Raw genomic sequence first — 6,213 nt, forward strand, 5'->3', positions numbered from 1 at the left:
ACGGCTGTGAGGACTCCCGTGTGTGACGCCTGGCCACACCTGTCACTTGGGGAGAGGAGGCTCAGGGCTGGGAGGGGGGCCTCCACTTCCACGTCCCGGCAGGGGCACCCCATCCGAGTGGGGAAGAGGTGGGCAGACCGCAGCCCTGGGGGGGAGGGGGGGCCTTGCTTCCTCCGCCCCTGCCCAACTGGACACTTCCTGTCCCCGCCCACCCTGCCTGCTCCAGGCAGAGCCTCACTAAGTTGCCCAAGGAGGTCTTGAACTCTCCAGCCTCCTGCCTCAGCCTCCCAAGTGGCTTGGATGGCTGGCGTTCACCACCACGCCTGGCTCCAAGCAGGTTTTGACACTGGTCTATCTCAGGCAATACTTGGAACAGAGTTACAGCTTTGGCCGCCCCGGGACCGCGAAGGGCGCCAACAGCAGTGAGTCCGTCACAGCTCCTGCTTACTCTTTCACTTTAAGACAGGATCACACTCCCAGTTGTCCAGGCTGGGCTTGGACTTGGAATCCTCCTGCCTCAGCCTCCCGAGTAGCTGGCATGACAGGTGTGCACCACCATACCTGGCCATCTATACAGCGTTCCCGCAGATCGTTAGTCCCCTCTCTGTCCACGCCTCAACCTTCCCTGGTCCAAGAGAGGGTATTCTGAGTCCCTGGAGGGTCACAGGAGTGGCAGGCATTTCTGGGAATTTTCTCAGAAGACCCAAAGTCAGTGTGGTGTGGTTGTGCACACCCGTTATCCCAGCACTCAAGAGGGCTGAGGCGGGAGAATCTCAAGTTTGAGCCTGGCCTGAGCAACTTAGCAAAACCCTGTCTCAAAATAAAAAGGGCTGGGGGTGGAGCTCAGTGCGAAGGCCCTGGGTCCCGTCCCCATGCCAAAAACAATGGTTCCAGTCTGAGCGCTCCCTGGGGGATGGAGAGGCAGGGCCTGTGCACCATCGCCCTCAGTACTCACGAGTGGGGTGGCTTTGTCCAGCAGCTCGGCCTTCAGGGCGGGCTCACGCTGACAGCCCACGGTTCCCGAATCCCGGGTTCGAGTCCCGGCTCCGCCACTTGTCCGTGGTGTCCGTGCCCGGACTTGCCTGTGACGCAGGGCCGTCACTACTGGGAACCCGGACGCTGGGCCACGGGAAGGATGAGACACGCTGGTTTCTGCCAGGAGCTTGGCTGGCCACTTCTCCAGCGCTCACTCCGGGATGGCGGCCCCAGTCTCCCTCCTGCCCCGCGGGGTGGGGCCGAGCGGGAACGGAGGCTAAATTTAGTCCGATGACACCGCTGGCCGCCTGCCCCGTCCACACGTCCCCAGCCAAGCTGAGGTTCGAAGCCTCCCCCACCCGGGCCCGACGTCCGCGGAGTCTGTTTACCCGTTCTTGTCGGCCAGAGCATTCTTTGCCTGCCCGCGCCTGTTGCCGGCCTCTGTCCAGGCCCTGTCTGTGTTACACACCTGAGACCCCTCTGAGCCAACCGCGGCCAAGCAGGCCAGAAGGACGGGCCAGGCGGGCGCCGGGGGAGGCACTGATGGGACAGAGGCAGGATACTTTGGGGCCTGCCCCGTGCTATTCATTCGCTCATCCCAGGTGGGGTTTTTTTTTGTGGGGGGTGCTTCTTTTCATTTCCTGGCGTGCCTGGGTTTGAACCTACTCTTTGCACTGAGCTCCAACCCCAGCCCTTTTCATTTTTTATCTTGAGACAGGGTCTCACTAAGTTGCGAAGTTGTCCAGACTGGGCTCAAAGTTGCAATCCTCCTGCCTCAGCCTCCCAGAGTTTTGGCGTCCTGGTGTGTTTACTGATCCCTACTGTATGTCCAGCATTCTCCAAGGTCCCCAGTGCTAAGGGAACCAAATAGGTAAAAACCCCTCACAGGGCTGTTCTGGTGGGAGAGACAGGCAGGAGGCAATAAATTCCATAAGGACAGCGTGTCGCCTGTCAGATGGTTGTGGCAGCGCAGGAGAACGAGGGGACCGAATGCGCTGGGGTCAAGAGGGGCCGCACTTGAGAGAAAACATCCTCAGAGGGTGATGATGGTGGAGGAGTATCCAATGCAAAGGTCCTGGGGCACGAACCATGATGAGGCCCACGAGGAGAGGCCTTGGGATCTGGGGCTTTGCCCCTGAGGTCCGGGGGATCCAGGCAGAGTCTGGCCTGAAATTTGCACGTCTGCCTGCACCCTTGTTCAAGGCACTATCGCCCCTCAGAGCTGGGCAGGATCAGGGCCTGCAGCTGGGCTGGGAGCTCAAGTGTCTGCAGGTGCAGGGCTTCCGGAACATTTGCGAGCCGCGGAAAGGGGAAATTGCGGCTCTCCAGAGAACGCTACCGGGCGGGGGCGGGGCGACCCCGCATCCCAGCCTGTGACCGCGGTGGCCTGTCAGCGCCCCCCACAGTGTGGGACGAGCCTCCCGCCGGCCCTCCTGGCCCTATTTGATTTCTGCTGCCAGAGGCAGAGGTGTCCTAGAAGACTCGAAACATCCCCAAAATCAAACCGGAAGAACTCCATGCTTTTAAGCCAATCCCTCCCGACAGATCGCCGGGCTGTTCTCTCTCGTGAAACACCGCCCCTGAGCCTCACACCCCACGTGCCCGCGCCCCCAAACCTTGCAGGCGGGAGAGAAAGGCCCCTTTGTCCCAGCCCTGATTTCCCTGGAACTTACCCCCCTATTGTCTTTTCACACGCCTTTTGCAATAGCATTTTTTTTTTTCCACTTCACAAAAGACGGCCCCACAGCTTTTATTTGCAGAAATTGGAAAATGAAGCGTGTCCGGCCCCCGCCTCTTCACCCACCACGGGCTGAAATTCAAGCTGCATGAACCCAGTGGGGCTGCGGTGCCCCGGGCAGGCGGACCCCAACGTGCCAGGAGCCCAGGGTGAGGACAGGCCGGGGGCGGGCGGGCAGGCGCTGCCAGGATTCTGTCAGCTGGGTGCCCCCAACCCGTCCTGCACCGTGTCGACGAGCTGGGAGAGGCTGGGTTTGAAAAACATCACAGGAGAGGAAACTGAGGCCCAGAGGGGGTTATTGTCCCCTACCTACATTTCTGCTCTGCAGAGAGGGTTCCCAGCCCTCTGGGAGGCTGAGGCAGGAGGATCAGGAGTTTGAGCTCAAGCTGAGCAACTTACTGAGACTGTGTCTCAAAATAAAAAATAAAATATGGGCTCAGGAAGCAGCCCAGTGAAAAGACTGGTTCTTAATCCTGACACTCCGTACACACACACGTGCACACACACACACACACACACACACAGACACACACACACACACACACACACACACACAGAGGCACCCTGGAGGATCATGGAAGTAAGTGCCAGGTCACTGCAACCTCCTGAAGAAGGTGCCAGCCTTGGCTCCATTTTGCAGACCAGATGTCTAAGACCCAGAGACATGAGAAGTCACCCAAGGTCACACAGCCGCCAGAAACCAAAGTCTGTTGTCCAAAGCTCTCGAGATCAAGAGCTCTGAGGGCCGATGGGCCCAGATTCCAGCCATGGTCCAACCTGTAGGGGCTGCAGGTGGATTAGGACACCCTCCAAAAAACGGCTTCTACAACATTCTAGAACACTCTAGAATATTCTAGAACATTCTGGGGTAGGGGAAATTGCTGTTTGCTGCTTTCTGGGGAATTTTAAAGGAGACCTGGGTAGGAGAGGAGTGGTGAATTCCAAGTGCTCCTAGAGTCTCACTTTCCCCACCCTCACAATACATAATCGGGGAGAGCAGGTGTGCTTTTAAGTGGGCCCAGGCAGGAGGGCGGAGGGGCCCTCGGTGGGTGAGGGCATGGGGGCCCCCGAGGGGCCTCTGCCCAGCCCACTGGTGACCCCAGGCCTGTACCAGCCTCTGCTGCCACCCACACCACACACCTGGGCCTCTCTCCCTGCTCCTGGCTGCAGGACAGCTCAGACGGGCAGGCTAGGGCAGTGCTGGTCCTAGATGGGGTGCCGTGAGGTGGGCACGGGGCGCTCTGTCCCCCAACACCCCTGAGGCCCCCGTGGTCACCACCTGCACCAAGAGTGATGTTTGAGAGTGGAACGTCCTTTCAGAACTGCTCTTTATCCCGCTCTCTGGGGCTTTCTCTGGGACTTGGAGGGGCGTGGGGAAACTCCCAGGACGCCCACCCTGGCCCAGGGAAACCCAGGGCACCCCCTCTCAAATCCAAGCACCAAATGGGACCCCGTGACCCCCTCCCCGTGCCCTTGGCTGGCAGCCTGGGCCCCGAGGGGTGAACTTTCCAGCTGGCAGCTCTGTCACCCACCGCCCGGGCTGGGGGAGGCTGTGGGGGCTGGGGGGGCAGAGCCCCCAGTTGGGGTGCAGGTGGCCTCGCTACATCCTGAACGCCGGCCCCAGCTTGTCCTGAGCCCATGGGAGGGGTCTCGGGGCCCCATTCTGGGCTCCGGGCCCAGCCCTCTGCCAGGGAAGCCGGCCTGGTGAGCTGTGCCCGAGAGGGTCAGGAGAGCCCCCCGGCCACACAGCACAGCCGTGCATCCAGAGGCCGGCAGCCGGGGTTCAAATCCCAGCTCCTACCCCACCCTCGTCCGCTTGCCAGCTGTGTGAGCAAGGTGAGTCCGGAAAAAGTGGGCAATAAAAATCGAATAAGGTCAGGAACGCAGATGTCCCCAGAATTTGTGGTTTAAGACAAAAGCACACAACGGGAAGGACAGAGGCGGAGGCCACCTTGTGAGGTGGCACGGGAAGTGGGGAGAGGCTCCCGGGGGAGGCCAGGCCAGGTGGCTGCGGGCCGGCATCTGCGGCGCAGCGTGGGCAGAACTGAGCAGGGGGTCCTGAGAGTCCCCTCGAGCCCCAGTCACAGCCCAGGCTTCACTGCACGGGGGCTCAGCGGGGATGGGAGCCCCACCCGGGACTGGGGTTCAGTCCAGGCCAAGATCAAAGCTCAGCTTGGCCCAGGGCTCCAGGGCCCAGGGGTCCAGCCTCCCGCTGTGGTGGGGCTGAGGCCAGGGCCAGGGCCTGCGGGAGACCGAGGCAGGGTGGGGCTGTGTGTCTGCGCCTGCCCCAGCTCTGACCTGGGGACGGACAGCTACTGCTCCTGGGGACTGCTGGGGTCCCAGGTCCTGACCACAGGCATGTGCCCCCCCAACAGCGCCACCCCCACAGTCAGTGGAGCCGAGCCACCTGGCCGGAGGCCTCCTCTGGCGCCAGTCCCAGCCGTCAGCACTGCCAGGCTGAGGCCTCCTGGCACCTACTTGGCATGACCCCATGACAGACAGCTCCTCTCGACTCCTCTAAGACAGCCCAAGTGGAGTGGAGGGGCGACTTCTTCCCCGGGAGAGCCATTCTCCTAGGATGTTCCCCTGGATGGGGGCTCATGCCCCGCACAGACAGGAGCGAGGCGTTGGCACGGACCCAGCGTGGCTGAGCAGACCCCACTTGGCCCGTGCTATCCCATAGCTCAGCGGGTCAAAGAAAGGGCCAGGTCCCAACCCAACGTACAAGTGCGTCAGGAACTACGGCAAGCCGCGGCTTTCCCCGCAGCAGTCTCCGTCTCACGCCTCCTTTCCAACGTGGGCCCAGCAGAGCGGCTCCCGCAAAGGGTGGCAAGGACAGGGGCCGTCCCGCCATCCGCCAGGTGGTGACCCGAGAATACAGCATCAGCCTCCCCAAGCGCGTCCAGGGAGTGTGCTCCAAGAAGCGCGCCCCGCAGGCACTCAAGGAGATCGGGAAATCTGCCGGCGAGAAGATGGGGGCTCCCGGTGCATGCACTGACGCCGGGCTCAACAAAACCGCCCGCGCCGCAGGAATAAAGAATGTGCCGTGTCGCTTCCACGCACGGTTGTCCAGAAAACGCAACCAGGACGAAGATTCACCAAACAAGCTCTAGGCTTTGGCACCCGACTTCCTTGTTACGTGTTCAAAACTCTCCAGACCGTGAATGCAGGTGAGAACTAACTTTCAAATACAGTTACAAAACTGCCCCGCCCAGAAAAACTACAGTGAATGTTTACACATCTTTAAACCCTGTTACAATCACTGTTACCATCAATCCCCTCCAGAGCCCTCCCCTTTGCTTTGAATACACTCATCCCGTCATTCTTGCCACTTTCTGAAGCAGTTCTGAAGCCCTCTTTTATAGCTTCAGTCGTGCCGTTGTGTCTGCCTGCATCCGTTCCAAAGTCTGACCTTTCCTGCTTGTCTTGGTTTCGCAGAGGAGCCAGAAGTTGCATGGCGCCAGATCTGGTGAAAAGAGTGGATAAAGACACCATCATAT

At 60.6% G+C, this 6,213-nt stretch overlaps 1 pseudogene; it reads left to right on the top strand.

Annotated features, from left to right (window-relative positions):
• Positions 1 to 2,801: 2,801 nt before the first annotated feature.
• LOC102006045 lies at positions 2,802 to 5,894 on the top strand (annotated as a pseudogene).
• The last annotated feature ends 319 nt before the right edge of the window (positions 5,895 to 6,213 follow it).

This window comes from Chinchilla lanigera, unplaced genomic scaffold (assembly GCF_000276665.1).
Source record: "Chinchilla lanigera isolate Chin_1 unplaced genomic scaffold, ChiLan1.0 scaffold00094, whole genome shotgun sequence".
Lineage (NCBI taxonomy): Eukaryota > Metazoa > Chordata > Mammalia > Rodentia > Chinchillidae > Chinchilla > Chinchilla lanigera.